The sequence below is a fragment of the Sapajus apella genome, unplaced genomic scaffold (assembly GCF_009761245.1).
Source record: "Sapajus apella isolate SASKATOON/1434 unplaced genomic scaffold, GSC_monkey_1.0 scaffold93, whole genome shotgun sequence".
Classification (NCBI taxonomy): domain Eukaryota; kingdom Metazoa; phylum Chordata; class Mammalia; order Primates; family Cebidae; genus Sapajus; species Sapajus apella.
In genome coordinates this window covers 2,134,314-2,149,363 of record NW_022437033.1, presented here as the reverse complement: position 1 = coordinate 2,149,363, position 15,050 = coordinate 2,134,314, and positions in this window count along the sequence as shown.

The following is a 15,050-nucleotide window of genomic DNA, read 5'->3' as shown; positions in this document are numbered from 1 at the left end:
ATGAGGAAGTAAAGTAACCACATTTGAAGTTTAGTTGATTTTTGTCACCATGTTGGTAATATGACATTCTAATCAATGGGGTGGAAAATCTAGTTAGAAGTTACAAACTCTGGAAAGTCTTATTCTGGTCTTATTCTGATCTCTGGTGCTCTCACTAGACAGTTAATTGGTAAGAAAGAGTCAAGATGAAATAATGTTCTTCGAAGATTTCAATTAAGAAAACTCCACTATATGGCTTATTCATTCTTTAAATATTGGAATGTTTATTCTTTATCTTGTAGTCACTGTCCTCATCCCCAGTGGTAAGTTTGTAAGGCAGAAAATCCTGATATCCTATTAGCAGCCCTAAAGAAATGGAGCCTCAGAAGACATCTTCCCAAAGAAGCAATCATCTTCTGCGTGGTAGAAGAGATTCATATAATGTGATAAAGAGATCTAAAATTTAACTTTATTAAGGTGTAAAGAGAGTTTACTATGTGTATTAATTTATTGAGGCTGCAGTAAAAAATGTGCCCAAAATGTAATTGCTTAAAGTAAACCCAGAAATTTATTCTGTCATATTTCTGAAGTTTTGAAGTACAAAATCAGTGTCCTTGCATGGTTACAATCTCTCTCTGAGGCCTCAATGGAAACTCCTTCCTTGCTTCTTCCAGCTTCTTATTGTTCCAGGTGTTTGTTGGTTTGTGAAAACATAACTCTCTAAAAGTCTCTGTGTCTGTGTCTCTTTTTTCCCTTTCTACAAGAACACAAATCATATAAGATTATGGGCAACCAGTTCATCCATGTCCCTACAAAGGACAGGAACTCATCATTTTTTATGGCTGCGTAGTATTCTATGGTGTATATGTGCCACATTTTCCCTGTCCAGTAAAATGCAATAATATATATAATGATTAGGGGCTACCCTAATGAGTTCATTTTAATGAATTATATCTGCAAGGAGCCAGTACTCCAATGTAAGCATACTTATGGAAACCAGAGATTAGGTCTTCAATATTAAAGACTGATCATCATTGCTAAGTAGAGTAATAATTAAAAGTCATTTATGTCTGATAATAGTATGAATATTGATTTAATTTCAATGATTGTTAGAAACATTTCCTGCTTGAAAAAAGTAGTTATATTTTTATCAGGGCAGTTTCCAAATCCTTTTTTTCTTTTTTTAAAATTTATTTATTTTTAATTTTTGTGGGTAAATAATAGTTACATATATTTATGGGGTATGTGAAATATTTTGATACAGTGTGGCAATGTGAAATAAGCATGTCATGGACAATGGGGTATCTATTCCTTTAACCATTTATCCTTTGTGTTACAAACAATCCAATTATACTATTAATTTTTAAATGTATAATGAAGTTATTATTGACTGTAGTCACCCTATTGTGCTATCAAATACTAGGTCTTATTTATTCTTTCTATTTTTTCATTGATCATGTGTAGTGCTTTTTAATGTCAATTTTATTTCTGTTTAGATTTTTGTTATTTATTTTCTTCTAATAATTTTGAGCTTAATTTGTTCTTGCTTTTCTAGTTCTTTAAGTTGCTTCCTTAGAATGTTTGTTTGAAGTGTTTTCTGTTTTTAATGTAGGTACTTACAGCTATAAATTTCTCTCTTACTACTGCTTTGCTGTATCCCATAGGTTTTGCTATGTCCTGTGTCTATTATCATTTATTTGAAGATAATAGATTGTCAAATTGGGAAATATGTAAGTTTAAAAATGCATTACATTATCAAGATTCCAGGGAATGTAAATTGGCATAACTCCTGTGAATGTCATTTTTAGAATATACATTAAAATTACGAATATACATATATGCATCCCCTATCAATGCCCTCCTCCCGTCTATTCCTCTTTCAAAGATTTATATTACAAACATACTTTCATGCATGCTAATGAAATCTGTATGAGGCTATTTAATATAGCCTTGTTTCCAATAGTAACACATTTGAAACAAACTGAATGCTAATCAATAATAGGGTTTCGATTAAATATTTTCTGGCACATCCAACAATAAGATGTGATGATGCTATAAAAAAAATAAGATAGTTCTTTATAGTCAAAAATAGAGTGGTTGCCAATATATACTGAGTAAAAAAAGTGAATAATAGTGTATAAAGAATTCATCATTTGTGTAAAAATAAGATATATATCCATACATAGTTGTCTGTGCATATAATAGCTTTGTATAATACAGAAGGAACTAATAATAGTTCTCATATCACAGGCAGTGTAAATAAGTGGGAGATATAGAAACATTTTACTGTACAGACTTTTAAACTTTTTGCATTTTAAACCATGGTGATTGCTATTGATTGAAATATATCCTTCCAAAATTCACATGATGAAATCTTAACTTGCAATATGATGGCATTTGGAGATGGGGACTTTGGGAGGTAATTAGAGTTAGATGATATTATGAGGGTGGCATCTTCATTCTCAGCTTAATAGCTTTATAGGGAAAGAAAGAGTAAAGATCTTTTTTTTTCCTCTGCCATATGAGGACACAGGTGGCTATCTGCAAGCCAGGAAGAGGACTCTTACCAGGAAGTTAGTTGGATAACAACTTAACCATAGACTCCCCAGCCCCCAGAACTGTGAGAAATAAATGTCTGTTGTTTGAGCTATACAGTCTATGATATTTTGTTCTGGCAGCCTGTACAGACTAATACAGGGATGTATTAAAATTTCAAAAAATTAAATTAGAAAAATGATTCCACTGACAACATAATCTTCTTCATGTGGAATTCCAAGGTATACTAACAAAATATACCCAGACAACTTAAATCTTACCCGAAAACTGCTGGCACAAAAAAATGTAACTATGATATACCTTGTGTTCAGCAATTACTGCTGACATCTTTCTTAGGCTTTAGACAGTTTTTCAAATTTTGTCACATTTGTCAGCAGTGCAATTTAACTGCAGCAGACATAGTGATGTATTGAAAACCTATATATTAGTTTTTGTTTTTATAGTGTCACACACAACTCTCTAGTTGTCTAAAAATTGAAAGTTAGTAGCACAGCAAATAGGAGTAGAAGCGCCTGGTAATTGTAGCAGAAATTAGGGAGGGCCTCACTTATGGGCTTTCAGTCAATGCAGCTGATTCATATAGGTACTATATCTGCCTCATCCATTTCATTTAAATATCTTACATCTTTCAATTTGCTGGTTATAATTATTTGAAAAATAGAAATTAGTGATTGATAAAGGAGAATAAGGATAAGTAGACATGGATCTAGAATTGATGTTTTACTAATATGACACAGAAAAATATTGAGGATTTACATTATGCTGGTACAGAGGTGGGAAATAAACAATGAGTGAGGGGGCTGAGAAAACTAGGTCAGAGAGCTCTGCTATACTTTGGCAGGATATTTAAGGAAGAAACTAAGGCATATTATCTTTTGAATTTGCAAAATCATTAGACAAACACAACTGGGTATCATGCCAAGCAAAGTAACATAAATACTTCTCCAAGTTTCCTAATTCAAGTATACATGACACTTAATATATGAAGCTATAGTTAGACTGAGAATGGGAATACACAGATTAAATCAGGTGCTTTATTGGAGATAAAATACTGTTGAGAACAACTTAAGTTCATGACAGCCCTTACATAATAACACAGGGGGCCTCTAATAATGACAGATGAATTAATATGCTACTAGAAAGATCAAGAAAGATTTCATAGAGTAGGTTAAATTGAGTTGAGTTATGTAAGAAAAATGAGTGTTTTTCAATCATATTGAGGGTGGGAAGGGTTGATATGGGAAGGAGAAACATTATAGAAAAATAATATTTTATAGGAGGTGTCATTGTACAATGAGATTTCAAACAGATAATTCTAGAAAGGGCAGGTATTTCTGTATGGTTTACATCAGAATTTGTGATGAAAGCAAAGTTTAGGATAAGAAAGAAGGCATAAGAGTAAAGGCATAGGTAAAATCATGCATGGCTTCACATATTAGTCTTAGAAGTTTTTAGTATAACATGTAATGTTGGAGTCTGACAGGCAGACCCTGACCCCACAATGGATGAATAAATTCAGTCAGACACAGAATACAGTGAAGGAGCTGGCTAAGAGTGTCTGTGGCCACTCACCCGAAAACGTTAATGGACACCAGACCCAACTCCCTGGCCTTGCCCGCCTTTATTCAGCACAAGTCAGATGACAAAGGCTTTGAGTCAACACCACTAGAGAGTAAAGATTAAAGGTCAGGTTGTGAGGACTAAAGCAAACACCATTTGCATGTGATAAATCGGAGAAAGCCATCCAGTCCCTGAAAGATTAAAGGTTAGTTTTAGGACCACATGAGTAAACAAGTTATTCAGATAAACTCCATATTCCCTAGCTATTTGCTTTCTTATCAGCTAAAGGTAAAGGGGATAAGGCTGCCTTCAGCCAAAACTTCTACGGAAACTATACAAACTTCTTGGCCTTCCAAGAAGGTTTGTGACTATTTCCTAAAGCTATCTCTAATATTTTTCCTTCAATATTTTTGCCACCACCCTGAGTGAACCCCCACAATGTAAGAAACTAGGAATTATGCAATATAATAAAAAGAGCATTTGAGAATCAGTACCTCATCAAATAGAGAGAATGAATATCTGAAGTAAAAATTTTGCAGTGAAGGGAAAGAAGAGTTGGTCAGCAGAAGACATATAAGATATCATCCTTAGGAGTAAAAGGGAATGTCAAGGATACATTACAAGACAAGATACTATATTTGAATTATCTTAATGTTACTGCTTCCAATGAGTTACCATAATTTGAATTCAATCATTATCAATAAAAATAAAACTAAATTTTAAAGTAATATACTAGCTCATTTTTACAGCGCTTGACAAAAGGATGACTACAAACTGATTCTGTAAGCAATAGTCCATTAACCATATAGAAGATTTTGAAGAAAATGTGAAAAAATTGCATAAGGTTGAAGAAACTAAGGATTCATATTTATTTACAGAGAAATGTGAATGGGCTCTGCATCCCATGGGTGAGGAGAAGATTGGTCTTCTACCTACCTCAAATCAAGTGAGTGGATGCTTCAAGATGAGTTTGATATGTGCTCCTGGTAGTGTTAAGAGATGCAAAGACTGATCTGACTCATACTGAAAAAATTTGAACGTAAAAGATCTATGACTTAAATTCGTCTGCATTTCTGCAAAATAAAAATAAGGCTACACAGCGATTGGCCTGTACTTCTAGAGTTTGTTGGTTAAAAAATTGGAAATTTGTTTCCTATGGATTAGATAGAGAGCCCATAGGAAGGGAGACAAAATCTTCTTAGAAAAGGACTCTGTCCAAGAGGACTACTGATGAATAAAGTGATCCCAGAAGAAGAGTAGTCTACTAGACAGTAAAGAGATGAGAGAAAGCTTTTAAGCCACTGAAAAGGAAAGTCACTGATTATGTCAAAGGTTCTGTAGTTGATAGGTTAGTAAATATCTCACAAAAATACTCTGCAAGAAAAAAAATGCAGAAATTATGCAACCCCCTTGAGTTTACCAAAATACTTACAATTATGTCCAGCAAGTACAGCTTTGTCTCTCACTGTCTTCCATTCTCCCCCGTTATAACCCACAGATGAGAAGGGAAGACTTGGAATAACAGCATTGAGTCACTTAATTCCCCAATATCTCTTCAGTGTGTACTGTATAACAAAACCAGTTTTAGGTTCTGGGACACAAAGGCTAACAAAATAACCAAAACAACAACAACAAAAATGATCCTATGCTTACTAGAGTTTGAAAATAAATGGAAAAAAAAAGTGTCGCTTCCCACTACTGCTATCATAAATGTGAAAAAAAAAAAATTTACAAGAGCGAGTGTAGAGGAAAGTGACAAAAAATAATGAAGCTTTTATCTGCTTGCACTCTATGAAGTTTACCTCCTTGAATAAAGGTCTAGATTTCTGACTTAATCTAGACCTTTAAGTAATTAAGTGTTTTATGATACACATAATGTATCATAAAAGTGTGTGTGTATGTGTGTGTGTATATGCGTGTGTGTGTGTGTGTGTGTGTCTGTCTGTTGCTAATGAGTTCAGTTTTATACCTCTTGACTTAAGAAGGCTATGGGCCATCCATATGGAGATTCCAAGTACACAGTTAAAGATACAGATGTGGAAATTAGGTGAGAGATTTGGCAACATAATTTAGATTGTGTCATAACCATATAGATCATAATTGAGGCATTAGGAGCAGATGGATTTACCCACAGCAAGTACAAGAAGTAATAAAATGAAGAGAAATGGGGGAAAAATTGTTAGAAGCTTAAATATCTTTTGGACAGGCAGAGGAATAATAATTCCAGAAGGAGACTAAGAGAGAGTGGCCAGAGAGACCGAAGAAAAGGTAATAATGAGTTGTAGAGGTCAGAAGAAAAAATAGTTTCAAAAAGAAAGAAATGAAAAACAGCTTCAAACACATCAGAAAAGTCAATTAATCTGAGGACTTGTAAGAAGCCATAAATCTGGAACATTGGGAGATCAACACCACTAATGATCTTTTTCAGAACAGCTAAGGGTAGAGGCAGGATGAATCATAGCATATGACATTTATAACAGTGAGCCTCAATCTTAGGTAATATGTGGATCATTTTAAAAGGAAAAAAAATATGTGACTTAAATAATTTTGATCATGTTACTTAAATATTTACAAACCTAAAATTATGTACAGTTTCCAAAAAGTACATTTTAAACACATAAATATAAAATTTAAATAAATTAATGTGATATTTTACTGAAGTCAAATTAGAGCTCAGAACTTGAATATAATTATATGAAATATCTTGACAAATTTTTTGAGCTTTGTAATGATTCAATTCTCCTGCTCCTTTCTTCCTTTAACACTTTTGTTTGCACAGCACATCACATTATCATTTGGCCTTCACAGAGCTTGCACTCATTATATGTATCATAAAACTGTCCCTTGCATTTGTATTAAACAATAAAAGAAGTACTAATTGGCATCAACCTACTAAAAACACAAACACAAACCTGGCACTGACATCGTTCAAAACAGAAACAAAAATCTGGGCTCTGAAATGTCAAGTTAAAATCTTGCAACATATGTCACAAAAAAGTAATATTTTAGATGATCCACAATAGACTGATAGTATTATTAAGTCTCTGAGGAAATAACACAAATATCAATACTCACAATCTCACAGAATAAGCTCAGAACATTGAGACTATGTCCCGAGACCCTAGTTTGAGAAATAAAGCATTAAACTATTACAGCAAGATATACCTTTTCTTTATAAGCTGTAATTTGTGATCAACATAGATGCTATCATATTAATTTCTATGTGTTGCTCTCACTGATTACCACTATTTTTGAAACGTAGAGATGCATAAAATGTTTCAAAAATGCAAGAATAAATGAATGAATGTAATATTCTCTATTTCCTAATATGAAGCATTGGGATTTAAAAAAATATTTATAGGAACCAATTGATATTAATAACATTTTCCCCAATAATTTTGGTCCTGAATCAACTCATTAAGGCATACCATGAAATACAAAATAGGGACATAAAGTGAGAGCCTTAGAATACAAGCAGATCCCTATGAAGTTCAGTCCTAGGACTGGACTTCTCCCAGTGGGCATTGTGATTCACGATTCACGTAGCCTCCTGACATGAGATGCCACAGTTGTTTGCTGACACACATATCTACAGCAGCAGCATTCCAGCAGAGCTTCAAAATTGCAATGTCCTCATCAACAAGCTGAAAACAAGCTGCCCACTGAGTAACCTTTTCACAGCAGGAAGCTGTTTTTACATATATTATGCTTCAGCCTGTTAACAGGTTCACCAATTTCTAGGAGCATTCAGCTAATTAAAACTTGGGCAGAGGTGGAAGTTCAGAGTGGAAGCAACAAATCAACCACACGACGATAACACGCTAGCTAAGATTGCTGGAGGTTGTTCATTGACTGAAGTTGAGTCAGTATTCAGGAAATTAGAAGTCCTGCGTGTCTTCATTATGGCGGTAGGTTCCAAATAACCAGGTCTCTCTGGGCTGCTTTATTGTTTGCTGTTTCCTAATTCAGGGCTTTTGCTGACACTGTCTGCACCCTCTCCCTTTCTCTTTCTTCTACTTCTTCCCACTCACATAGGTCCACCTGGAATGGCTTCTGCCAATTCATGTTTCCTGCTTTCTTCCACACTTCAGGTCCATCCTTTCCCAAAACTTTCTCATACTACTATCTATGATGCCTAACGTTCTTTCCTCAGTCTATCTTACATAGAAGCTTCCTGACTGATAACCTGAGGTCAAAGCAGAATGTAGACTTTGAAATAAAAGAGACTCACTTTCCATTTCTAGCTGCATTAGCTACATTTTGCAATCTTGAGAAAATATCTTAAATTCATATTCTACCTATTCACCTAAAATTTTTGAATAAGTCTCTATCTCATATGATCATTGTGAGAATTATGTGAAATGATAAATGTAAACTACCCAGCTCAGTATGTGGCAAATAGTAGGTGTTCAATCAAGACAATCTACAGTTTTTGTTATTTTGTTATTGCATTTATCCAGTCTTTAGAAATGGATGGTAAACTTAATTGCTAAGCTGCTCTCAGTTCTAATCTTCTAGATTGTCATATCTTTAATTAGGTAATAATATGCCTGACAGCCCAAAAGTTGTATTTTGTATCACAAATACACAGTATAGCATCTATGACATAGTAAATGCGTAGTGAATATTTACTGAATAAATGGATGCAGGCATGCATGAACTGTGAAAAGTGATTATATGATTAATATCAGTGTTTAAACAACTAGCTATCATTTTATTGAAACATCACTTAGTATCTGCTTCCTGTGTCATGTTACAGTTATTACATTCTCTACTAGTTTTTGAAAATTGGTTTCATAGGATATTGCCTCATTGGCAAATATTCCCATCTCTAGCTCCCAGCACTACTGCAAATATCTGAAATATGAAAAACATATTATTTTCCTGGAGTGATGTTAATATATTTAAGATAAAACAACGTAAACTCTATGGTTGGTATATAAAGCTACTGACACCAACTTTGCCACCACGCTGTCACTGTTCTAATTTTATGAATGTTTGGACTGATTCAGCCTCACTGAGTACCCAGGAAACTGTTCCATTTGGGTTGCCTCCATGCCTTCACAAGCTTTCTTGTCTTTCACCCCACCATTCCTTCATGGGTATTCCACATTCTACGCAACTAGGTCTCAAAGATCATGTAGAAGACTACAGCCATCCGAGTTGAGAACCTGGCTCCCCTACATTGAAATAATGACTCATATGCTGGGGATTCAACACTTTCTTATTTCTCAAGGGGAGATGGACTCATTTTCTTTTCCAAAGTCATCATTTTTACTTACTTTCACACCGTATTTGAGAGCGTGTCTCTCTGTTTCTTTTCTATAAAGAGGAATGGGAATGCTCATTATCAGGCTTCTTTTTTTGTTGTTTTCAATCCACAAGCCATTTCTTATGTATGAAAGTATCTCTACAACACCATTGTTATAATTGTATTTTTTAGTTTTCTGTTCCCCAGCACATTATACTACCTAATTACCAATAGTAGACACTTCAGACTCATATTAGATTTTTTTTATACCCCTACTTACCACTTCCTCCTCTCCATCCAGTCAGTTAAATCTTGTTGATCCTGTTTGGAATGTCTTCCGTGTCAGTCCTAGTTGTTTCCCTTCTTTCTATTCACATTGTCACCACCTTGGTTCAGACACACATCTCCCTTTAGGACTAACCAGCTTCATTGTCTTCAGTCTTTTGTCTCTTTAGCCTAATTTTAATACTGCTTCTAGCATTTTCTTTACAAAACATAGGTGATATCTCAAATTCTGCTCCTCAGAATATGTAAATAGCCCCTGATTTTCTTCAAAATAAATTCCAAACTTTTCAGCATGATATTCACAATTGAACCCCAAACTACTTTTTCAGTTTCAAATTTTAATTCACTCTTCCTGGAATATTAAACTCAAGCTTTAGCAGAATACTTACTCTCCACAGACCCTAAACGCTTTTCTGCCTCGGTATTTCTGCTCATACTTTCCTCTGCCTAGATGGCCATACACATTCATTTGATTTTGCTTACTGGAATCCTTTTCTTCCCTCAGGCTTAGTTTTGGTGCCATGGTCTCTCTAGTCAGAATCAGCCATTTGCTGTTCTACATCCAGAGAACAATCTTTATATGTAGATTTAACACTTATTTCATTATGTCTCATGTAACATCATTTTCCTATATGCTTTCTCCTAGAGTTTAAGATCCAAGAAGTTGAGAATAATCTCTAGACTCTCATATCACATAGAAAAAATTGGTACATAGAATGAACACAATAAATATTTGTTACTTTAATCAGAAAACATGTAAAATTTTCAACTGTGAAGGCACGAACAGTTCTTTTATGCACACATTGAATACAAAATCTGTTCAATTGTGTGAATCCTTTGTCTATCTAATCTGAGAATGAAGCTTCTGGCTAAATTTTACTGCAAGATCAAATTTCTTTTCAATAACAAAGGCTCTCTCTTGCTCTCATTGGAGTGAAAGCACTTGGAGTTATATATAAGAATCTGTATATTTTCTAAATTAATAACATCCTGACACCCTGTGGAAGTGCCGGAGGTGGATTTCCTTTAGACTGATAGACTGTCAGTGATTTAGTTTAGCTACTACTGTGCCAGAAAATAACAAATCCATTACTAAGCAGCATGTCCTGATTTCATAGTTTAAGAAATTGAAACAAAAAAGAATTTGGAGCAAGATAACTGAATTGGAATGAAAGAAAATAACATCTCAAACATCTCACCATATGATTGAAAGACAATATATTTAACATGACATACTTGAAGAGACTGTAACAGAATTTTAAATTTTAGACATACATTTTAACTATAGGTGGTGATGTGTACTAGTTTCTTTAAGCTAAAAAAAACATACATAAAATGTTGGATTTTACTCTTTATATATTTATGCTAATATTGATATATCAGAATTTCCATAAGTTTTAGTTTTTTCAAATGCAGACCAGACTTTTGCTTTTAACAGGGAAACAGCTGTTAACGGATACATTTAAAGAAACTTGACTCATAGTTTTAGAAGAGAAAATTCAGAGTCCTTAAAGCATTTGAATAATTTAACTCAGTGCGTATTTTTGGTGCTTTGTTTCAATAACAGAATTGCCAAATCTTTTTCACATTTATCATTCCATTTGAATCTCAAAATAACCCTCTGAGAAAGTAACATTACTCCCATTTTCCAATGAGGTCACTGGGACTCAAAAGCATTAAAATGATCTTTCTGAGCCACTAACTGAGATTGTATATGCATAGAATACATATACAAGGTATATGCATTATACCTTGCATTCCTGTATAATTTTTATTCTGGTCTGCTCTGTTTTGCTTCATACTATGTAGCTTGTTTTGCGTTGAGCACTGGGAAGTATACAAAGATTAAAAACAAAAACAAACATACCATTGTATTTGGTTCATTTGACAAAATATATTTAAATGATTAATGTTTACAAATGTGCAGATCAGTGCAGTGACTGTGGGGAGAAAATATTGGGTCGGTAAGAATATAAAGAAGATTATCCAACTAATTTTAATAGACCTGTCTTAAATTCTTAACCTCCATATGTACAACTTGAGTTATAATTTGCTTCTTTAGAAATAAAGCAGAATAAATCAAGGTGGGTTTGGCCAAAAATAAAGGTCATTTACAATTATTTATTTATTTTAGAAAGGCAGTTTGCCATCTGCAATACCTCATTTAGACGTGTCTGAAGTCTTAGAAGCCTGACTACCCTATGTTCTACTACAAATAAACCTTGATAACATGTTTGGAGGTTGTAGCAGGGGAGCACAGACATTCCTATACCCTTAACCAAAGAGCTGCCCTTCACTACTGGGAAAGGCTGTCTTTTTTGATTGAGGCTTCAGCAGGGACACAAATCAAGCAGTGAGTGAGGAAAGGGATACCTGCTTAGCCAGCTAGATCAGCCAAATCAGCTCTGGTGATTGATGAGGTGAGAGATGCCATAGCCAGATTGTTATCACATTCTTAAAAATTATTTAAAAATGTACATAGACTTATCCCTGTTTCTTATCGATCTCTGACCAATATCCCATCTCTTGTCTATCCCTAAGCCTCACTCTACTCTCAACTTATTCCTGAGCCTCACATGAAATCTAGTCATCAGCCTATCCCTTATCTTATCGATCCTAACCATTAAGATAAGAACTGGCAATAGGAGTGTTTGAATTGTATAGTTCATATATTTTTTGGTTGTTTTTTTAAAATGTGAAACAAAACAGACTTGTCAAAATGCACTTACATAAAAATGCCTATGAGAAACAGCAGATTGCAAAATGTTATTGACATCAAGTTGACTATGTCAAAATTGTTAAAAGGTTGTGTCAGTTATTTGTCACTGTGTAATGAATTACCCCAAAACTTAACATGTTAGACACAATAAATACTTATTTTCTCACAGTTTCTGTGGAAAATAAATTTCTCACAGTTTCTGTGGATACAGAATTTGCAAATGCTTTAGCTGAGTAGTTCCGGCAATTAAGCTGTCCTCTGGAATACGGTCATCTGAAGGCTTGATTGAGGCTGGAGGATTCCTCTCCAAGATGACTTACTCAGATGGCTGTTAGCAGAAGGCCTCAGTTCCTTGCTTGATACAGGCAGAAGGTCTTTGTTTCTTATTATGAGGACCTCTCCATAGAACCACTTGAGTGTCTCACAATATGGTGGCTGTCTGCTCAGAACAGGTGATCCAAGCAAGAGGGTAAAAGCAAGGCAGACACCACATCTTTTAGTCTTTTATAATCTAGCTTTGAGTGTCACAAACTTCTTCCACAATTAAAACAGTGTTGTTACAATGGTAATGAGTAGCCCAAAGCTATGAATACATGAAGGTGGAGAATCATTGGGCCTATTTTGGAAACTGGCCATCACAAGGTGTCATGGACTCTAAGAAGCACAGAAAAAATATGTTTGCCATTAGAGATAGTAATATTCTTCTATCAGAAAATCTTCAGTGAGTAGGAGGGGAAAACCTCTTTGAGAACACTTAAATCTTGTACTTTGGTTTGATGTTGAATTCTTCAGTGTGCTTTGAAACTGTCACCCTAGATCAGGGATCAAAAAACTATGGCTTGTGGGTCAACTGTGGCCTGAGGGCTGTTTTTGTATAATCAATGATCTAAAAATATTTTTGATAAATTTAAAGAGCTATAGAAGAAGTAGATAGATGATAGCTATATGATAGCTAGCTGTGTGATAGCTAGCTAATTAGCTAGATAGATGCAACAAAGATGATATATAGCCTACAAAGTCTAAAACACTTAGTAGGTGACCCTAAAACAATTGCCAATCTTGTTAAAATCCATCAAAACACATACAAAATAACTAATAAAAAGAAGTTGTAATTCTGCTACATTGTGTGATAGGATATACAGAAATGGATAAAGATATTTCTCCCCTGCTAGAAGGTAGATCAACATGGTATACCAAACCCTTAGCTTCTCCACTTAATGATAATGAAAATTAAATATTTGGAGATGTCCTTATTCCAGCATATCCCAAACCACCAAAACTTAATCTTAGCTGCACACACACAAAAAATATTATCTGGTGAAATATATTCCGGAAATACCACACATCCTATGCTATTTTTGGAGATTCAGAACTTATTATAATAATAAATGATCTGATAAGTTCTTTAGTAATTCATTTTGATGACTTAATCCAGCATCTTCAAATTCCATTGTTCATGGACGATTTTTATTTTCATGTTAATATCTATTAACATCTATGTGTGTAACTGGAAAATATATATCTTCATTGTTCCACTTCAGGGTACTCTAATGGGCTTCATTCAAACCCTAGTTATGCTAATATAAATGTGAGAATCCTTTCCCATCATAATTGTAGATATCCACAGTTCTTTTGTGAGCTTGCAAGTGTCAGAAGTATTGTCTTGAGATAGCTTTACAGCAGAGCTGGATATCTGCTGAGTCTCTCAGAACAGGATGGTCTACCCTCTTATAGGAGATTGGCTCTTGAGGTCACTAAGGTCATACTAAGCCAAGTTCTTGTGTGACTAAACCGATAGTTGTCTGGCACAGCTCTTGATAATGGGCAGTAGGCTGATAAAACCTCATTTGCCTCCTGGACACTTGCATAATGCTGTTTTACTGCATTCTCATGTTCTCAATTTCAGATAATTTTCCTGTCAACCCTATGTTTCAACAACTCTATGTTTCAACAAAACCCCAGTTGATTCAAATGCAGTGTTACTGACCAGCATATGAAAACATGAAGGTTTCAACAATCTGTTTCATAAGAATGCCAACTTTTGGTGATTTACAGAATTAAGTGCAGTTTTGGTATTTTTGTTTTATATTATACACACACATATATGGGTACATTATACACATGCATATTTTATATATTAAGCACAGATTAAAATGATACTTGCTTATATGACAGATGCTCCTAGTGAAGGAAACATGTCAATTGCAAGTGAAATAATTGTGCTGATATTTTAGGGATAATCCTGAATCTACTCTAATGAACATAAAAGTGGAAACCATTCTTCAAACTTCAATGCTGTAGCTTCAAAAACTAGTGCTTTTGGGAGTATGCTGAAATTGACTTGTACAACTCACCAGAGCCGGTTGTAAACATCTCTTCCCAACTGCACCTTCAGAAGATTTACATGAGTAGCCCAAAACTGATCATAGGAGGAGTAGCTGCACAACAGAAATAACCAAATGATGTAAATGAGAACATTTTAAAACATGTATTAGCACACCACTGTTTGAGATGAGTATCAGCATTAATTGTGACACAATGATGTGCTATAACAACTGAGGCTGAGAATGGCCACTTCACTGTTGTTTGTTGTTTTGTTCTTGTTTTGGGAAAGGAATGCTATAGAAGATTAAGAATCACACCAACCTCAATACAAATTCTGTGGTTTTCACTTCCTGGCTTTGTGAGCTTTTGGAATTT